Source organism: Pinus tabuliformis, chromosome J (genome assembly GCF_031772625.1).
Source record: "Pinus tabuliformis cultivar Carrire ecotype Pingquan chromosome J, CPIR1, whole genome shotgun sequence".
Classification (NCBI taxonomy): Eukaryota; Viridiplantae; Streptophyta; class Pinopsida; order Pinales; family Pinaceae; genus Pinus; species Pinus tabuliformis.
In genome coordinates this window covers 1542234724-1542257036 of record NC_142295.1, presented here as the reverse complement: position 1 = coordinate 1542257036, position 22313 = coordinate 1542234724, and the positions used below count along the sequence as shown (strand labels likewise).

General features: G+C 40.1%; 1 protein-coding gene across 2 annotated transcripts in view; it reads left to right on the top strand.

Moving 5' to 3' along the window:
* The window catches only part of LOC149233382 (uncharacterized), a 166936-nt gene that overhangs the window by 5218 nt on the left and 139405 nt on the right, over positions 1-22313 (top strand). The window contains exon 1 of one of the 2 annotated variants that reach the window (XM_089379742.1): positions 16967-17097. The exons of the other annotated variant lie outside the window; for it this stretch is intronic. The gene's annotated coding sequence lies outside the window, so the exon portion shown is untranslated. Of the gene's footprint in view, positions 1-16966; positions 17098-22313 lie in introns of those variants that run through there. 2 annotated transcript variants of the gene reach the window in all.

Below are 22313 nucleotides of genomic sequence, written 5' to 3'. Positions count from 1 at the left end.
GCATGGTTGAGGGCCGTACACATTGAACACTTGGTGCAGGCAAAGGGATGGAGGAATGCTGTGCTCCAAAGCATTATTTCCCACAGCCTTAGTAATGCTGTAAGGACCATGTTGGTGTGGTCAGAGCTTCTGATGGGCTTTTGTAAGGCGTTCTTTCTGCAGATGTAACTAGACTTTGTTGCCCACCTGGAGCTTGTGTGGTACCTCTGTAGGTGAGGAGAAGTTATTCTTGTGTTCTTTCATCACCGTATCCCTTCGCTGCTGCTGTTGGGTGGAGGAACCCTTCGCGGGGGTCATGGATGTGGTGATGATCTTCCCCTTTCTTTGGGAGCGAACTAGACAGATGCATTTCCTAGTTTGGGAGATGAGCTTGCTGCCTTTCTTAGCAGTGATCAAAGAGGTGGTGGTAGGTGGGGCTACCTCTGGTATTTTGTATAATGAATTACACAAAGAAATAATGACAGCACGAGGCCTTAACTCATACACAGCATGTCGCCTCCACAACTATGGCTGGCCTAATAATACATCACAAACATCCAGAGGTGTAACATCACACAATACCTGGTCTGTGAAGGGCTTGATGCTGTAGGGAAGGCGACAATGTTGGCGAACTTTGAGATCTCGTCCTTCATAAAGCCACCCAATACTGTACGGCTGCGGGTGTGGTGTAGTCGGTAGGCCCAACCGCTTCACGACCTCTGCTGAAATGATGTTCTTTTGGCTGCCACTGTCGACAATGAATTGCAGCGGCGAACCCTTCACCCACATCTGTGAGTGGAAAAGACATTCCCCCTCCTTTGGATCTTCGGGCTCATTCTTCTGGATCTTGGCAGTGGCAACAGTGACGCTGGGCTCCGCATCAATGATCTACTTCCCTTTGCCATTCCCCTTGTCGGGTTCTGACTCAGGGTCGGAACATGCACCTGATTTTGAAGCCTTCAACTCGGCCACTAGCGACTGCTTGGTCCGACACTCACTTGTGTTATGAGTGGGACTCTTGTGGAACTCACACCACTTTCCTGTGTCCTTCTTCGACTTCGTGGTGTTGTTCTTTTCTTGCGGCTTCGACGGGTTGTCTTGGGTCACCCTGCCTTGGCTTTGTCCTTTGGTCTTCGGATTCGCAGATCCAAAGTCTCGCTTCTTCTGTTTGAACTTTTGCTTGATTTTGACAGCGTATCGGTACGCCATGCTGAGCGAGGAGATGTTCAGGAACTCCATCTCTTCCTGGATGTATCTGTGTAGGCAACTGCGGTATTTGAGTACCAAATGCATCTTAGAGTCCTTGATACCCAACTGTGTGCGAAGGGTATGAAAAATGTTTGTGAACTCTGGCACATCTTGGTCCCTTCCCTGTTGCAGCGTGGTCCATCTGATGTATTTGTCCTCATAGCTTTTGAAAGGGTAGTACTGCTCCTTGACGACATCTTGAAATGAATCCCAAGTGGGTGCGGCTGAAAATAGTGAGCCCGTATTTTCATTCTTCTGCTCCCAGTAGGTTTCCCACCAGTCCTTGACGTGGGGGGTTGCTTTGAGAAGAGCGAAAACAATCTTTTCTCGACTCGAAAATTCGTAAACAGAAAAATACCCATCTAGCAGATTTAACCATTTATCTACGGTATCTGCGTCTATTTTACCCTCAAAGATGGGGATTTCAAAATTAACTTGTATCTTAAAGGGCGTGGCGTTTCCAGAGTAGCTGCTAGAAGCTAATGCGTCGCCTCTGGGTAATCGCTGAAGGATCTGCGCAAAGCTATCCATCATCGTGCTCCTTTGTTGCTCGAGGGCTTCTTCGAGCAAGATTTTGATAGGATCTCCTGCCCCCTCGTCTTTCTTTTCATCCACCATGGGAGGTCGTCGGGATTTGTGAGACTGGTCTTGCAAAGGTTCGACCAGTTCAGGCCCTAACTCCTTATATTCCGACCTCGTTGGGGACATGGAAAGAAAAATAGAGAAAAAGCAGACCGCTCTGATACCACTGATCCAGATTTAAACAGGAACGCAACAAATTATAGAGATAACCATAAAAACAAAGATGCAGCGGAAATAATACTTCATTTCATTAATGTAAAATACTGAGATATGCTTACAAACAGAAAATGGAAATAAACAGCTAGGGCGATGGTAGCTTATCTTTGAGAAGAGATATGGTGGCTACATGCCTTTGAACTGTGTTACAATGAGGCTCGAAGGCCTATTTATTGTTGAGAAACAATGGAAAACCCTTAACATTCCAAAACCTAACCCTAGAAGATGAAACGCCAAACTGTGGGCCCTGTTTTGGGTAAGTTGGTACATCAACTTCCCGGGGTCGTAACTTTGGCACTCGATCTTCGTTTGATGCGTACAATAGCTCGTTAGAAAGATCTATCCGAGCACTAAAACTTTGGGAAGAGCAACATGGTCCATTGGACCCATGGACCATTTTGCTCCCAGATTTCCCAAAAAACGTCGTTTAGGGCCTCAAAACGGCTCCGGAAGTTCAGGACCCGAAAAACTGCTAAAAATAGTAAATTGTGTTACAATTAAGGAGACTGAAAAACTGAAAGAGGCAGTTGTGGGGTTCCAAGTGGGATAGGTGGGTGGCCACCAACATCCACCTGGATCAGATATACAGAAATAAAACACAGAAATTTCCCACTTGTCTTTGCTTAAGATTAGAGGGATGTGTGCCTTTTTGTGTGGTTTTGTTAATTTTAGATAACAATGGTATGTTCTATGCTTAGCACAATTTACTTCACTGTTCCTTTAGCAGCCCAATAATGTAGCAATCACATTAATCATTAATCACATTGATAGTAAATGCAGATAGAACATAAAACAAATGTAGAAGACAAGTCAAGACAAGAGAACACCAGATTTGGTGGATGCTAGGGAAAAACCCCAATGTGGGGAAAACCCTATGATCAAATATTCTTATTATTATTCAATAGTTCAGCAGAGAGGGAGAGTACAAAAGTCAAATTGATTAGCCCAATACAAAGTCAAATAAGCCCTGTCAAATTCTGCAGTCAACTGCAGTTAAACTTCGGCCCTAACTAGAATGTTGTTAGGATATTCCGACACATAGGAAATAATTAAGTACAACTTGGTCTAGTACAGAGTTAGGTATAGAGTTAGGTAAAGTGTGTTTCTTTACTATGTACATTTTGTAACTTACAATCCAATGGTCACGATATGTAGTGATCCGACGGTTCATTCTCTCCTTGGTATTACCGACACTTGATCCGTGGCTTAACACCCGATTGGTCCATGATCTCTATTTAAAGAGCATGGAGGGTCATTTGTAGGGTAATCCGTCTATGAGAGAAGCTTATGTAAATTTTCATTCTTTTATTAATAAATTGCCTGAAGTGGCCGCGTTGGCTTAGGCCGTGGACTGTTTCCCTCTTTGAGGGTTTTAACCACGTCAAAAGTACTGGTGTATTGATCTGCAATCTGTTTGTGAGCGGTGTCCTTTGGTGTTCTGTCTGAGGAACTTACCCTATAAATTCCTACAAAAGTCAACGCTAGTCAAAACAACAACAATTCTTCCTTGAAGCAGCTTGGTCTTCCTTGGTCAAACTCGGCCTAATCAGGAGGATAAATTCAGCGCAAAACAACGCGGTCAAACTCGGTCAAAGGAGAGAAGATTTCTGTAATTTTCTGCAGTCAAACAGTAGTCAAACCTGAAGTCAATGCAGGTCAACCAACCCAAAATTCCTCGATTTTTGTGCCCAGCAATGCAGCTTGAGAAAATCGAATCTTTGACCCAAAAACCGAAGTCAAACTTAGTCAAAGGTACCCCATATTATCCCCCCTAGGTATATAACATGCGCCTTGGTCAATGTTGGTCAAACTTGTTCTTGAACTCTGAAATTCTGCCTGTAATTCTGCATAGAAAATCTGTCCTCCTAGCTGCATGTGTGAGAGAGAAAGAGGCTTCCCAAGAGTTGTACAAACCAATCTGATGAAGAGAGAGAGAAGAATGTGAGTGATGGATGTCCAAATGAGGTGTGAGGTCTCTTCTATTTATACTCTTCGTTGTGGGTGAACAGACACATCCTTTGGGCTTCTTGAGCCTACATTTAGCTGAGGCCGACTTGATCAATTTGCACATGTGTGGTCATAAATTCAAAATCACACTTCTGCTTGTCTGAATGAGATGACCTTTATATCAATCTTGGACCTCTCGAAAAGAGGATTCCAATGCAATCATCATCTCCATCAAATGAGTTGTCCCAAGGTGGAATTTGGCCCTAGTTCCCAATTTAAACACTCCCTCTCAACTAGGGAGAATTCCGCCTGCTAATCCATTTGTTGTTATTATGCCACCCTATCGTCATGTACCATCTCTGTCATCTTTGCCCTGCTCTGCTCTGCTGAACCATGAAGTAATAATGAAGAAGAATTGATCGAGAGTGAGTCATAAGACCTTACCATTCTCCACTAACAAAGGTTAGTCCTCAGTTGATTCCAAATCAAGTTGTTGAACACCATGCATCCTAGACATAGGCAGTACGACAATACATGATGCATCCATCAATAGTGCTATGGTCCCTATCCACATTTCCCAACTCATTGGCTAGATAAGAGGTACTTCCCATGAGTCCCAGACTACATGGGTAGAATGTATGCTAGGGCATCAGCAGGGGAAGCTGAACCACTCATCCTTCTCATATGTCATAGGGAAGGTGAACCACTCATCCCATGCATATATCAGTCGTAGGGGAATGTGCATTGTGAACCACTCACCCTACATACATGTGTTCGCAATCGTAGGGGAAGGTGAACCATTCACTCTACACACATGTCAACCATCATGAGGTATCATAAGGGAAGGTGAACCACTCATTTTGAACATAGCGCACCACTAAGGGAAGGTGAACCACTCACCCTATGGTCGCTCATAGCTCCAAGAAGTACCCCAAGCCCCTAAGAGCTCCTAGAGCTCGGTGTCCAACTCAGGTGGGACTCTCATAGGAGGGTCTTTCAACGACTCCAAGTCTCTCATGGAAGGCTAAGAATTTGACCTTCCCTAAGGGCTTCTTGAGAATGTCTGTGACCTGGTCATCCTTCCTGATGCTTTGGAGCCTTATTGCTCCTCGTTGTACCATATCCCAGATAAAGTGGTACTTGATATCAATGTGCTTGGAGCGGTCATGGAACACGAGATTCTTTGTGAGGCGAATCCCAATTTGGTTGTCGCAGAAGATCACGGTGGTATCTAGCACATGCTCAAATAGCTCACTAAAGAGCTTCCTCAACCAAACAGCTTCACAACAGGCCATACTAGCAACAATATATTCGGCCTCAGTGATGCTTAAAGCAACCGATTTCTACTTCTTGCTCATCCAAGATATTGAAGCAGACCCCAATGAGAAGCAACATCTAGACGTGCTCTTACGATCCACCACACTGCCAGCCTAGTTAGCATCAATATATCCATGTAGCCTCGAATTCCCGACAATGTATCTCAAACCATAGTGAATTGTGCCCCGAAGATATCTCAAGAGATTCTTAGCAGCAATCTAATGTATGTGATGAGGCTTGACCATAAATTGACTCAGCGTGTTCACAACAAAGCATATGTCCGGACAAGAGTTTACCAAGAACATCAGGGCCCCCACAAGTTGTCGATATTCAAAAGGATTTGCCAATGCGGGCCCAACAACACTTCCACATAGTTTCTTGAAATTGAGTTCCATAGACTTGCATTCCACCATCCCACATCTCTCTAGTAGCTTTAGAATGTATTTTCCTTGAGAAAGGAAAATCCCACCAGGTTTTTTCCAGACCTCCAAGCCTAGGTCTTGTTACCACTCAAACCTGTTGGGGACCTAAAAGGGGTTCCTAAGAGGGCAACTATTAGGTCAAGGGCAACGATGGAGGCTTATCCCACTGTCACCACAGCTAAGTCTCCTTGCTCTTTATGGACTTTCACCGATGGGAGGAGTCCCGGTAGTGTAGGGATCACTTTGTAAAGTAGATGTCAATGGATAGGTGAAAAGTGACTCTGAAAACCCTTTCCCAAGGATGGAGTGAGGAATGGAACTTGCTTGCTCTTTAAGCAAGGGACTTGGTCCACTAGGGGTAAGGGGGGAGGATTGGAGGGTTGAGGGAGAAACAATAGGCTTATAAAGGAGTTTCTCAATCCCTATAATCCTAGGGAAACTTGGATTCCCAAATGGTTCTTGACAAATAATCTTTATTCACAAGTGGGACCACACAGGGCCAAGTGGACCCAACCCAGGTTCAAGGATGGAATGCAACAACCAATGATGTTTCTATCTTGGACAAGGTGAGGGGGGAAGGACCAAACAAGAATATTTACTTCAAAAGGTTGAATTGATCCTGTTGAGGTCTAGCCTTGGGGATGCCTAGGAAAAACTGGATCCTAGTGCTAGGGCTTGGGATTCTCGAAGATTCCACCATTAGAATTGCCTCAAATTTGGAGGAGAGGGAGGGGACCCACTAGCGCAGTAGCTTGTAGGAGATCGAAGTTTTTCCTTTGGTCAATTCTCGGGAAATTGATGCCCTAGGTGACCTAAGGGGGCTAGAGTTGGGGAAAAAGGGGAAAATAGTAAAAAGGAAGGTTAAAATAATCACCTCTTTAAGGGACCAATGCCGAATTCACTTGGGGATATGGAGTCAAGGATGATAATGAGTAAGGACTTGGTTTCTTGATCAAGGAGGCCCAGAAAGTCAACTTCATCGAATGTTGAGAGAAAGACAAGAAAAGTGACCTTCAAGCATTTATACTTCAAAGCAAACGATGCAAGCTTATCGAGACAAATAATCTCTAGGACATTTCATTCATATAACATTGGCCCATACATTAAACTAAAACATGCTCAATTCCACATTTCAATTATGCAACAACTAGCCCTAATTTTAGCAGTATGCAACAACAAGAATAATAACATCAAAATTCACTTACAACGTTATAGAGTATATCCAACCAGCATTTCGTTCACAAGACAAAGCTCCAAGACAAGATAAATAGCCCAAATCCATACGTCAAAATTCATCCACCTCTAGAAAATATCCTCCAAGGAAAAAATGCGAAGTTCTTTATGATTAGAGAGGTCCCAAGTCAAGTGATGATACAAATGAGTGTATCTATCATCAATATATAGCCTCCTAAGGAGTTCGAATTATGCTATGGGCCTACATTAGCCCCTAATGATAAAATAATGTGCAAATAAAAGCCCTATTGGTGACAAGCCCACCAAACTAGCTCATAAGTGTAAAAACAAGCCTCATAAGAGGCCAAATAATGATATGTGCATGTCGTAGGGCCTTCCAAAGGCTCAATGATATCCTGAAGTGCCATATTGAGGAATAAATTCCTCGGAATGTGATGGACAAGGGGGTGGCCCCTTGTTCTCCAAGTAGTAGACCTGTGGTGCTCCCATTGGGTATGAGGGCACATAGATGACCCCATGGGTCTCCATACGAATCAAAGATCCTTTGCAAGGGTCAAGTGGTGGAATGAATGCTGCCATGACATTTTACAAGTCCTGGGACACATGTCAGAGTGTGGGGCTAATGTGGGGGCCCACTGGGCATAATGTACCAAGCATATCATCACCATTCCAAAAGTGGATTGCTGGTAATCTCTGAGCATCCATGAAGATCTGTGGAGTATTGTCAGCTGTTGTGGAGGCCCATGGCTGTCTATGCACACCCTACATTTGCCAATGTAGACCTCTGGGGGTTAGGATCCCATATAGGGAAACCACACCCAAATGGAAACCACTTGTAATCCTGCATAAGATCCAATGTGTCCCCTATGCTTCCAGTACAACCAGTCATTAAAGTAATTGGGTAAAAAGATTACAAATCATGGATAACAATGTGGGCACTTCATAATGACATGCCCTTCCGTAATGGGCTTTGGCATGTGTTAGTGTCTCCAAGTTCCAAAGGGGGTTAGCCCAGTACCTTATTAGGTGGTTTCAACCTGTAAAGGGGATAATATGTTCAAGGTACATCCCTCTAATTGGGGTGGCAAGTGACAAATAAGTGGAATGGAATAGGGAATGAGAGGGGCAACCCTGGGCCACATAGTGGGGCATAGGGGTAGCTAGATAAGGGGAAGCCCACACCTAGGTATGTAATGTATAGAAGTGAGCAATCGTGGTACATGAGGTGCCCCAACCTTGATTTTTCCACCCTTCTTCATATACCTTTTGCCTTTTGTGAATTTTCTTTAATTAACTGCTTGAGGCTCAAAGGACAAGAGCATGATGTGTAAGATATAACAATGATTACCCCCTTTAAAGTAGGGCAGTTCATTGCCCTCCAGGGGTTGAGACAATCATGGGTTCCTGAATGATAAAGGAGGCTCATCTAGGGCATATGGAACTAGGGTGATAGCCAATAATTGGGGTAGAGATCATGTAATGGCTTTTGCCCACGTGCTAACTATTTTTGTCCCAACCATCTTTTGCATTTTGTGGTACAATTTCCTGTTAAATGTGGCCATTTATGCTCTTCACTTTTTTTTTTTAATTGCTTCAACCTTCGAGGCATCATTCTAGGCCTGACCGAAGGTGGGGGCAAGGGAATAGGGAGGCTAGCCCTATGTGGACGTAGGTGGGAGAAAAGATGAATGGGGGTATAGTGAGTGGAAAGGGAGTAATATGTGCGGATAAAGGAGCGGGACCACACACCCAAAGTCGGGGTTTCCTAAGTTGTACCACCCTAGAACCAAATGGTCAATAAAGGAGATCCCACGGGAATAAGATCCAAGGGTAGCAACCAAAAGAGATCAAGGGGACAGGAGCACAAACTAAGCCCACTCTTTCCGCCAAATCCCCCCATCAATCTATACCCAGAAGTATCCATGATAAGTAAACCCAATACTCAATTACCAAATGACAAGACATATGTTTAGATTCGGGAGGCCCGCCTTCAAACATACGGATCAATATAGGTGGGTGAGAGACCACATGGTTGGCTTAGGTGGCAGAGAAATGGCACAACGAGCTAGTTGGAGGTAGCAAGGGGTTGCTGTCTACTGGCTGGGGCTCATCATGGAGAAAAATTTCTCCAGGGATATCACCCACAAAGTGGTGGGTAACAGGTCTTTCATCTCGAATTCAGAAGCCAACTCCCTATTGCATTAATAAATGAGAGGGTCTGCACTTGTCAGAAAAAGATTATCCACATAAAGGGCCAAAATGAGAGGCCTGTCCTTTTCAACCTTGAAGTATAGGTTCGGGTCAGCTTCGCTCCTTGTAAATCCCAACTTCATAAGATAGTTATCAATCCTCTCATACCAAGCCCTAGGGGCTTGCTTCAACCCATAGAGGGCTTTCTTCAACCTACATACATGTGTCTTTCGATCTTGAACTTCGAACCCCTCAAGTTGTTCTACATAGACTTCCTCCTTAAGTGAGCCATGCAAGAAAGCAGTTTTGACATCCATTTGGTGTAGGCTCCATCCTTGAGAGGCAACAAGAGCAATGATGGATCAGATAGTGGTGTATCAGGCAACTGGTGCAAATATTTCATTATAGTCCACTCCTTCCTTTTGAGAGAAGCCTTGAGCAACAAACTTGGCCTTGAACTTTTCAGCACTCCAATCAGCTCCATGTTTTATTTTGCAAAGCCATTTTGAAGTGATCACTGACTTGTCCTTGGGTCTAGGAACCACATCCTAGACATCATTCTTAATGATTGATTCATATTCCTCATTCATTGCATCCTTCCATACTTGGTGCTTCACGGCTTCTTTGAACGTACATGGCTCAGATTGAACAATGGTGCTCATAGTAGCTAAGCACCCTTGGTACCTGTTTGACTTCTTGCTTTCACGAAATGTCCCCCTTGGTGCAACATGTCTTTCAACATTTTCGAGAGTATCTTTGAGCCACAAAGGTCTTTTCCTTGAGGTAGAGGTCTCACCAGGAGGTGGACCAATGGGATCCATCGGGCCTTCAACATTAGGCATCAGATCATCTGTCAGAGATTCATCCTTCTTTCCTACATCATCATCATTGTCCTTCCTTGGGATAGGAAGATCTCTAACATTCCTAAGGGCAGAATCTTCATCAAAGGTGACATCATGACTTATGTCTACTTCTCCTTGACCAGGCACGTAGATTCTATATGCCTTTGAAGTTTCACTGCTGCCCACAAAAGTTCCTTTCTTCCTAGATGCATCTAGCTTGTTTCTTTTCTCTTTCGACATGTGAAAATATACTGGGCAACCAAAAATTCTAAAATGAGAAACATTAGGTTTCTTACCGGTGAAAACTTCTTCGGGTGTCTTGAAGTCCAATGCTTGATGCGGGCACCTATTTTGAACATATACAATAGTGTTGGTAGCTTCTCCCCATAAAAACTTCGGTAGGCCTTAGCCATGAAGCATAACACAGGTAGCTTTTATGATTGCTCGATTCTTCCTTTCGACAACTCCATTTTTCTCAACAGTATATGTAGTAGTGGTCTACCTCTTAATGCTATCTTCTCTACAATAGTCATTGAATTCATTTGACTCATATTCGGTTCCATTATCGGTCCTCAATATTTTGATCTTCTTCCTTGTTTGATTTTCGACCAAGGCTTTGAAAGAGCGGAACCATTTGAACACTTCATCCTTCTTCTTCAAGAAATAGATCCATGCTTTGCGAGAGAAGTCATCCACAAGAATTGCATGGTACAAGTATTCTCCCAAAGATGTTACAGGCAACATACCTGATAGATCAGAATGGACCAATTGAAGAATATCAGTAGTTTGACTTTCACTTGAAGGGAATGGTCCCCTTGTATGTTTTCCAGCTGCACAACCCTGACAAACTCCTTCATGATCTATGTTGAATTCAGGCATACCTGTGACCATCTTCCTTACATCAAGTAAGGCTTTGTAATGAAGGTGAGCAAATCTTCGGTGCCATAATTCAGATTGAAGAGAAGTATTGCAAGTCATAGCTCCCAAAGGACTTCTTCCAACCTGATAGAGACCGTCAATCCTAAATCCAAGTGTAAATGCATCTTTCGGGTTCCTTCGCCAAAAATGTACCTTCCCATCAATGAATGCTACCTTGAAGCCTTTATTTTCCATAGCAGAAATAGATACCGGGTTCTTTTTCAAATTAGGTACATATAATACTTCTTGTATGAAGGATTTGACCTTGATTCAAGTGAAGAGTGATAGTCCTAATCCTTTTCACAGGGTAGGTGGTATTGTCCCCAAGTATGATCTCCAAATTTGTCTTCTTTTCAACCAAATTTGAGAGGGCCTCCTTGTACCCAGTGAAGTGCCTTGAGGCACCACTATCAATCAACCAATTATCCAAAGCGTTCGGAGGAGAGGCAATGGTGAGGGTAGAAATAAGATAAAATTCTTTTTGCTTATCTACAACATTAGTTTCCTCATACCTGGAGTTTCTCGACCTTGTCTTTTTGGACCAGCATTGTTCTTCCTTTTAGCATGAGCGGAGAAAGCAGTAGGATTATTCCATTTGAGGGCTTATCTCTTTCCATCATCCTTATTTTTGCTTGAGTGCATCTAGCCAATAATTCATCAAAACCCAGAATCTTGTCATTATTGAGGATGGTGGTGTTAAACACATCCCATTCTCTTGTAATACCTCCAAGTGCAATAAGAGTGAGCTCCCTGTCACCAACAGTTTTTCCAATAGATAGGAGATCATTCTTGATTTCGGTAATCCTCATGAACTAGCATTGAATGGACTCTCCTCTATCCATCTTGATGTCTTTCAATTTGTCTTGAGAAAGAGGATTTGATTTGCATTGTTTACTTTGAACGTCTCAACTAGCTTGTCATACATCTCCTTAGATGTTTCCCAATCAGAAATATAGGCAACCGAAGGCTTGTGAATGGAATCTACAATAATTTTCTTATCTTTGACCTCACCTTTCTTGTACTTTGTTTTTGCAGCAACGGATGCATTTGAAGGGGGCTTCACCACTCTTCCTTTTACATAGTCCATAACATCATTCTCTTCCAAAGTCAAATCCAGAGACATCTTCCATGCATGATAGTTGGGTTTATCCTTGAGTTTGTCCTCGGATTTGAAGTATGATGTAGTCGTCATTGAAGTTAGCTCAAAATTCTTGTCCAACAACTTTCCTTAGTGATTGCTATTTTCACTCTTGCTTGGGCTGTATCTTCACCTGGCTCCGATACCATGTTAATTTTAGATAACAATGGTATGTTCTATGCTTTAGTACAATTTACTTCAATGTTCCTTTAGCAGCCCAATAACAATTTCCAATTATTTCCAGTAGCAATCACATTAACAATTAATCACATTGATAGTAAATGCAGATAGAACATAAAACAAATGCAGAAGACAAGCCAAGACAAGAGAACACCGGATTTGGCGGATGCAAGCGAAAAACACCAATGTGGGGAAAACCCTTTGAGCAAATCTTATTATTATTCAATAGTTCAGTAGAGAGAGAGTACAAAATTCAAATTGATTAGCCCAGTGCAAAGTCAAATCAGCTCGGTCAAATTCTGCAGTCAACTGTAGTCAAACTTCAGCATTAACCAAAAAGTCAACGCTGGTCATAACAGCAACAATTCTTCTTTGAAGTAGTTCGGTCTTCCTTGGTCAAATCGGCCTGCTCAGGAGGATAAATTCAGCCCAAAATAGCTAGGTCAAACTCGGTCAAAGGAGAGAGAAGACTGCTGTAATTTTCTGCAGTCAAACAACAGTCAAACCTGAAGTCAACGCAGGTTAACTAGCCCAGATTTCCTCAATTTTTATGCCCAACAATGTGGCCTGAGAAAATCGAATCATTGACCCAAAAACTGAAGTCAAACTCACTCAAATGCTCTTTGGTCAACGCTGGTCAAACCTGTTCTCGAAGTCTGAAATTCGGCCTGTAGTTCTGCCCTCCTAGCCACACGTGTGTGAGAGAGAGAGGCTTCCCAAGAGCTGTACGAACCAATATGATGAAGAGCTAGAAGAATGTGTGATTGATGGATGTCCAAATGAGGTGTGAGGTCTCTTCTATTTATACACTTCGTGTGGGTGAAGAGACACATCCATTGGGCTTCTTGAGCCTACATTTCGCTGAGGCCAACCTGAACAATTTTCACATGTGTGATCATAAATTCAAAATCACACTTTTGCTTGTCCAAATGAGATAATCTTTATATCAATCTCGGACCTCTCCAAAAGAGGAATCCAATGCAATCATCATCTCCATCAAATGAGCTGTCCCAAGCTGGAATTTGGCCCTAGTTGCCAATTTTAACAGGTTCAAATCTCTCTTTTCTTCCACGAGTTTTGGTCAGACCAACAAATTTTCTTTTCGGACTTGCGTTTTATCCTTGGACATGTTCTCTTCTTCAGATATCTCCTATTTAGACCTCAGACTCTTTCACCTCAAGTCCATTAATTTTTGGACGGGTTCTTTGTGCCAAATGAAGATTGCAATCTTTTATTTGTACATGGTTTCACTCTGAACTGTCATGTCTCAAGGTAGGCCGGCATGATTAAGTTAGAGCCGACCAGATCATGAAATTCAATATTTATCCATGAGTGTTTTGGAAAAAAACACTAATATATATCTTTCGACTTAGTTACCGGAGAATCCACAGTAAGAACCATTTTCTGCCAACGTTTCAAATCCCAACCGGGATCCATCATCAGGACAACTTGAATGCTGGATAGAAGAAGAGCTTATTTGAGGGATTAAATAGTAATGAGGAGAGAAAAAAGAGAGATGAATGTCGGCTATCAATTTTTGAAAAATAATTTTTGATGAGATGTCGGCTGTCTCTGATTAATTTAATTAAATAATTTTAATTTTAATTAATTTATTTATTACTTTTTTTTTCATAATTTTTTTTATTAATATTAATTGGTTACTTTAATTAAAAATGATAGTTATTATCAATATAAATTCTTTTATTAATTAATAAAAATAATTAGTATTATAATAATTAATAATAATTAGTATTAATGATATTATATTGATCATAGTTAATGTTAAAAAGTATTAATCATAGAAAATTGAATTATTATTCAATATTTGTAATAAATGATTGATCATTAATATTTATTATTAATATTAATTGTAATTATTATTATTATTATCATTAATTATAATAATTAATATAATAATTAGTAATAATAATTGGAATTATAATAATTAATAATAATAATTGGTATTAATGATATTATATTGATCAAAATTAATGTTAAAAATATTAATTTTTAGAATATTGAATTAATATTTAATATTTATTATAATATATGTTGGTACAATTTTTATTAATAAATTTTTAAAAATAGGTTATTATTTAGCTAAGTAAAGAAATTAATAAAGAAATTATTGTTAATGTAAATATTATTGTTATTAGAAATTATTATTTATTAATATAATAATTAATAATAATAATTAGTATTAATAATATTAATAATGATCATAATTAGAATTGATCAAATTAATCCTAGAATTAATATATAATATTGATAATATTAATCCTAGAAGATTGAATATAATATTTAATATTTAATATTTATTTATTATTTTATAATAATTATATAAAACACATGAGTTTGTACAATGTTTTTTTTTTTTTTAAAATAGAATTATTATCAATATAATTTTGAAATTTTGGAAGAAGAATAATTAGAGAAATGGGATAATATTAAAATTAAAATTACTTAAGTGTATAAAATTTTTGTTTTGTTTTTTTTAATAATTGTTATTATATTAAAATAGATATTTTAATATTAAGAATCAAAGTAATTAATATGGGTAATTAATTAATTAATTAATGATAAAGGTCTTTATCAAAATTAATAATGTAAATGATTAATTGTGTATTAATTATTATTATTATTATTATTATAATACTACTATTAATAAAGCGAGTTAATTTCTCTGATTAGGGGAAGCCAGCTTCCACTAATCTCCATACCATTGTCTCTGTTGAGATTATGCGGGTGTTTGATAATTTCAAGAGCTTCTCTGATCTTTCGCCTATGGTGTTGCTCTTCCCTAGCGATAATAGAGGCACTTTCCAAGTAGACATGGTGCTTAGTTTTTGAGGAGTGTTCTGCCAGGGCGGAAGTACGAGACCTTTCATTCCTAATATCAGCTCCATGTTCCTTGAGTCTAGTCTGCAGGGAGCGACCTGTTTCACCAATGTAGCTTTTCCCACATGAGCAATCAATTTTATAGACCCCTTTAAGTTGATGTCTATCAATATTATCCTTGACAGATCTCATACCTTGCCTAATAGTTCCAGGTGCTGAGAATTGCGTGCTTATGTTTTTCCTTCTTAGGATTTTCGCAATCTTATCTGTAACCCCATGAATGTAAGGTAGAAAAACCCTACCACCCTCAGGTTGATCTCGGGTCTTAGGTTCATGAGATAACATCCTTTTTTCGGCTTTCTGAATTGCTCTTTTAATCTCATTTTCTTTGAAGCCTATACCCTTAAAGGTTGAGACTAAATGCTTCTTTTCTTCATTCAGATGATCAGCGTCAGAAATTCGAAGGGCCCTGATAGCAAGGGTGTTTAGAACACCAAATTTCTGGGCTGGATGATGGTGGGAATTAGCGTGGAGGTAGTTTTCTGTATGGGTTGACTTCCTGAAGACTTTGTGCCCTATGGAGCCATCCTCTTTTCTCATGATGAGGATGTCTAAAAAAGGGTAAGATTCCAGGGCCTTCTTTTCAAAATATTCCATGTGTAAGTTGGCCACGATTGGCGAAAGGGGGGATCCCATTGCCACTCCAGATGTCTGCTCATAATATGTTCCCTGGAAGGTGAAAACTGTTGATCGCAAGCAGATTTCAGCCAACCTTGCAGTCCCTGGATCAGTAACATCTTTTATAACCTGAATGGCTTCTTCAAGAGGAATCTTGGTGAATAAGGACACTACGTCAAAGCTAACAAGGATGTCATCACGTTCTATCTTCTCATTCTTAATGAGATTCACGAAGTCATGGGAGTCTTTGATGAAAGAATCAGTGTTTCCGACAAGGGGCTTGAGGATTTTTGCAACATACTTAGCGAGCTCATAGGTTGGGGATCCAATGGTATTGACTATTGGTCTAAGAGGGACTCCTTCTTTATGGATCTTGGGTAACCCATAAATCCTAGGGATGCATTCACTAGAGGGAATTAATTTCTTTTTTAATTTATCATCAAGGTTGGATTCCAAAATTGCCTTTTTCACCTCTTTCATAATCTTGGGGATGGGGTTATTGCTCAGTTTCTTATAACTACCACATTTGAGGTGATCGTTCATTTTGTATATATAATCTTCTTTATCCAAGATCACGGCTGCTCCTCCCTTATCTGCCTTGAGAACCACAATTTTATCATTGTTACGCAGGGATTTGAAGGCCCTTTGTTCTGCTTTACTCAAATTACTTTTGGGAGCTTTGGCCTTTCTCATAATAAGGGAGCACTCTTGTCTTAATGCTTCCTTATCTTCCAAAGGAAGGTTGTTAATCCCATCCTCTATGCTACATATCATTTTCTCAATAGGAAGGTTTTTCGGAGCAACAGCAAATCCCAGACCTTTTCTGAGGACATTAATGACCTCGGGTTCTAAATCTTGTGAAGACAGATTTACAACTTTCCTTTTTAATTTTGATTCGGAGGTGTTGACCGAAGATGTTCCATCTTTCTTTAAACCTTGATTGTTGTTAATACTGATTATATCAGTGTTCTCTAACCCTTGATTGCTGTTAATTATGCTGCCCATGGAGTTACTTAAAATGGAGTCTATTAATTTTCGCTTCTGCGTAAGTTCATTCATGTTCACAACAGCTTCCTGCCTATTTATGCTGCCCATCGAGTTAAAGTCAATTCGTTTCTGCGCAGGTTCCACCACAGCACTATGGGTATTATGTCTATGGTTGCCGTCTGGTATATTACCAATAATTAGTTCAGGTGGAAGATTATTGATCTGCGTTCTGTCCATTGGGTCAATCAGTTCCTTGTTCCAATTATCGCTGCACACCGAATAACCTTGAAGTCTGCCTGTGTTCTTTGCATTGTTATTACCGCTACACATTGAATCAAGAAATTGCGTAGGCTTGCAGAAGTCATCGCTATCATTGTTGACCAGGCTCCCTGCATTCTGCGTTCCAATCACAGCGCTATGGGTAATATGTCTATGGTTGCCGTCTGGTATATTACCAATAAATAGTTCAGGTGAAAAATTATTGATCTGCGTTATGTCAATTGGGTCAATCGGTTCCTTGTTCCCATTACCGCTGCATACCGAATAACCATGAAGTCTGCCTGCGTTCTTTGCATTGTTATTAACGCTGGATTCTATCCTTAAATGCACAAATCATCCCTTGGTTTGAACTACTTGAATGTCTGATGGAATTCAATTTAACAGTCAACAAAATTTGGAGCAGTTATTTGGTGAAGGATCAGGACCCGAGAGCATTTTTAGGCCTGATGTATGGCCAAAAGGGCTTATTTAAGTGTGCAGAGTTGTTTACCAGCTGATGTCTCATACATACGTCTCTTGCTATGAGCCAGGTTTGAGCTGTGAGATTTTGACAAAATTCAGTTATGTGAACAGAGATTTGTTGGAGCAGACCATCATCAACACACCCAATGGACAGTCCCTCTCATTTTGACACAGTATCTTTTTTTTTTCTTTCAAAGATTGAATGCATAGCCCAGATGAGTAGCAACTTAAATAACATGTTTACCAATCTAAAAACCCAACATTTCTGCACAGTTTTTGCAGTTGTACACAATTTATGGGTCTATACCACAACTTTACTTTTCTGCATATTTTACATCCAAACAGCCTATACCTTTGGACTTTGGCAACTGACCTATGTCTTGTTTTATTAGCAGATGTGGAGTACGACTGCAGATAATGATATCCTCCTAACAATCATTGTTTACAATACTCTCATCATCATAACATACAATATACAATTTACAAGACATCTTCACAACTCAGCCAGCGTATTGTTTGCATTCACCATTGGGGATGATGTCACTGATTCTGGTACTTGCTTTGACATCAATGACAAACCACTCAAGACTTCTGTAGTTGACAATTGTGACAGGGCTGACTTGGACACTTGGTGAGGCTGGTTAGTTTGACCATAACTTGACTTTGTTAACTCTTGCTGGATTGGTTCTCTAAGGAAAGAAGATTGCTGGGTTTTCCCCTTGTGGGTTTTGCCCTGGCCAGTGGCCTAATTTTGGCGTATCTTGTCTGTTGTACACTGTCATCTCTACTTTCTTGTCACTGCTATTAGTTGAATTTCTGAAGTGTAATTATTTGATGAAGAAGAAAGATGAAAAGAAGCCCTAATAATTCACAAATAACTATCAGTGGTTCGGAAAATAGTACTTGTACACATTGTACTTGGTTTCTCAACACTGACATGGCATCCTCTTGAATCACGGTGGATAGAATAGGAAGATCAACTTTCAGGCTGCATAACATTTGCATACGGACTTCATTTGAGGTCTTTGTTGCACCGTTGGAAAGGTATCAGAGTGTAGAACAATGCCATGGGATCTGGTGCTAGCGAGAGTTTTTGGACCCCAATATACTTCATTAAATGCCTCAAATTGTATCTGGAAGGTTTTAAATCCCAATTTGCCAAACTAGGACCCACCAGTAAAAATGGTCCTATGAGTTGATTCCTCCATTTTTTCCACTCCGAAAGCATCACGATGGATGACACTAATATAATGATCCAATCCGGATCACAGTACATGTGTGTCCATCTTTTACTAGGATTAATTTTTGATACCCTCCGTTTTGTGTATCTTTTGATCTCCCTCAGTGCCAAGAGTCTTGGTATCTTGAGGATTTTAGTTGGTTAAGGGATTGTGTTGGTTTTCACCTATGACTTTCAAATCTATTATATGTTGAACCGAGACATTTGTTGGTTGTGTTGATTCTAAATGATAGTTTTACTCCACGCAGGCCATCTTTTTTCCTTTATCTTTGGTTTCTTATTCTTTCTTGGCTATAATCTTTGGTTCCTTATCCAATCCATATATATGTATATGGAATTGAGTGACAAGTCTGTAATTGGTCTTGAAGCTATCAAACTTCTTATTGACCCTCTTCAAGGGTTTTAGTATACTTATTATTGTTACCATTTTTCTATCGTACTTTTCTTTAGCAGTTTTTTTGAGATTTGCTACTTTAGCTCGTTGATTGAATTGTCTCTATCAGTGAGTGGTGGATTATAGAGCTTTTTCCTCTAGCTTGTTCATGTATGTTCAATAACTCCTTTTTTTCTCACTTGTTTTTGGCCTTTTCATTTGACAATGTATGTCTAGTAAGTGCAATGAGTTGAAAGTATTTGCCAATGATGGAAAAACTTGCGTTGTTGACATTTTCACAAAGGTCCTTATTGGACAGTCTATTCTGGAAGCTTTGTCTCAATGTATAGTGGAATTTGTGTCAACAAAGTGTTTGTCTAAATTGAGATAAGAAGGGACAACACACACCTTCTATCTTCAAGCCTAATACTGATTTAGTAACTTTTTCGTCATTCTCATTCATATTTATAATTGTGATTTTATTCTAGACTAATTGGTTATAACTCTTCTTTTATTAATGGATATCATGCTTCTCAAGTTTTCCTTTTTGAAATCTACGTGCTCTTGATTTATTCCTTGAGCAATGCACTTGTTATGATATATTTCTTTGTCACTACTATGCTTGGAATTTCATTAACAAATTGTGCAAATTAGTAATTAAGAAGTCGCAGGTAACAAGTGGTTCATAGATCTCAATGCCCTCACAAATAGATTGACAACTTGGCAAGTTTAAATTTTTTAAAAGTGAGGATTATTTGTCGTTGAGTTTTCTTCTATAAGTAACTTCCACGATAAATATTTCCATGCTCATAATTTAAATCCACTTGGCTTGCCTAACAACTATTACCAACCACAATAACATGCCTTGATAAATACTTGGAAGATCATTTTAATAGTTTGGGTCCATTTATTAGTCAAATTGCTGAGATTCTCCTTCGGGGTGTAATGGGGACCCGAAAGGCTTGTTATTGACCACCTGTGGGTGATACCCATAGGAGAATTTTTTTCTCCTAAGATGGTCCTCAACTGACAGCTGACAACCCCTTGTAGCCACCATATAGCTTAATGTGCCACTATCCCAACCACATGAGCTAGCCATATGCTCCCTCACCCATCTGTTATGATTGTATGTTTGAAGGTGGGCCTTCCAACCCCGAAGGTATGGCTTTTCATTGTGTAATTAGGTATTTACTTATCATGGACATTTTTGGGCATGGATTAGTGGGGGGACTCAACGGAAAGAATGGGCTTGGTTTGTACTTTTGTCCCATGCTGCATTGAAACAGATACGGGGTTTGAAACGGATACGAAAAATTAAAAAAAATTCCGGATACGATACGGCAAGGAAACGACACACACACACATATATAAGAATTTCATATCCATTCATCTAAGTAACCGGATTCGTCCATATACCCTGACGAACCGAAATCCTGCGTGTCCAGTACGATTCGGCCAAAATTCGAATCCTAAAATCGGATTCTTCGAATCCTAAACGAATCCCGATTTTTGCCAGCGTGTCTCGATTTCTAGGATTCGTATCCCAGAAAAGCGACTCCCGCGGGTTAAAAAAGGCCACATTTCTTCATTTCAGTCACGCTGTTTATCATTTCTTCTGCATTGTTTGAGCTGTTTGCAAGGAGAGAAGGGTTTGGAGCAAGGAGCTAAGGGAGTAGAGTGTTTGGCAAGGAGATTCAAGCACCAGGTAAGTGCATTTAAACTCCATTTTTTTGCATTTCTTATTCTATTACAGCAGTTTGTATATGATTTTTTGTTTACAAATTTGTGCATGTTTTGTTCATTTCTTTTACAGTATTCATGACTCAATCAAAGGCAGCAGTTAGGGGGCAAAGGAAGGGCAAGAATGTCTCCATTGGAGATGCCCCTCCTCCCCCAATATCATCAGAGTCTGCTGCAAGTAATGTTGATGGAAGAGGAGGACCTAGAGACAACATTGATAAATATCCATTGTGGAAATATGTCACAAGAGAGGATGGGACAAGCACTAAGGGGAAGGGAGGAGGCAATTTGCAATGGAGATGCACCTTTTGTCACATTCCTTTCAAAAGCACATATTTCTGTGTGAAAGCACATTTGTTGGCTTTACCGGGTTGTGGGATTGGAGCCTGTAAAGCTGTTTCTTTACAAAAGAGAAAAGAATTGGAAAATGAGTCCATTGTTGGTATGGAAAATGTGGCTTCAAAATCAAGAAAACCCAAGAATGAAAACCCCCTTCCATTTTTGAGGAAAGCCACCACCAAATTTCCATTTGAGAGTTCTACTTCTATTGGGGGACAAGCAACAAAAAGAAGGGCAATTGCACTTGGTCCAATGGACAAGATTTTCCAAAAAGAGAGACGGGAAGAGCATGATCTCACCATTACCTTCTTCTTCTATCAAAACTTCATATCATTTAATGTTGCACGCTCACCTCTATTTATTGAGATGCGCTGAGCTCTAACTCAAGGGGCTCTAGCAGGGTATGTGCCTCTTGGGTCAGAGAAGCTGAGAACCACATTGTTGATGAAGACAAAAAAGAGGTGCAAAAAATGCTTGAGCCTATTGTAGCATCATGGCCAACATCTGGGGTTAGCATTGTTTCTGATGGATGGACAGATCTAGCACGACACCCAATCATCAACTTCATGGTGTCTTCCTTGACTGGTCCAGTTTTCATGAAAGCAGTGGATACACTTGGAGAATACAAGGATGCGCAATTTATTAGTGAGTTATTTATTTAAGTTGTTGAAGATGTAGGTGTTGATTCTTGTGTGCAAATCATTATAGATAATGCACCTGTTTGCAAGGCTGCTGGCATGATTGTGGAAGCTAAATGTCCACAAGTGTTTTGGACACCTTGCATTGTCCATTCATTGAACTTAGCACTGAAATCCATTGCTTCTGATGTGCTTTGGATTGGAGGCATTATTGAGGATGCAAGACATATTCGTAACTTTGTGCAAAATCATATAAATGCCCTCACTATCTACAAGGAGTACACCAATCTATCATTGTTGAAGATTGCTGATACACGGTTTGCCTCTTCATTCATGATGTTGAAGAGGTTGAGGGAGGTTAAGACCGCTTTTGGGTCCATGGTTATTTTTGAGTTTTGGTCTTTTTGGATAAAGACAGATCAGGTAGCCTCTAAAAGAGTGAAGGACACAGTGCTAAATGATGCTTGGTGGGAGAGGGTAGATCTAATTATTCGGATCATGGACCCTATCATTTCTTTGCTTCGATTTGCAGATACAGACAAACCCATCCTATGAGAGGTTTATGA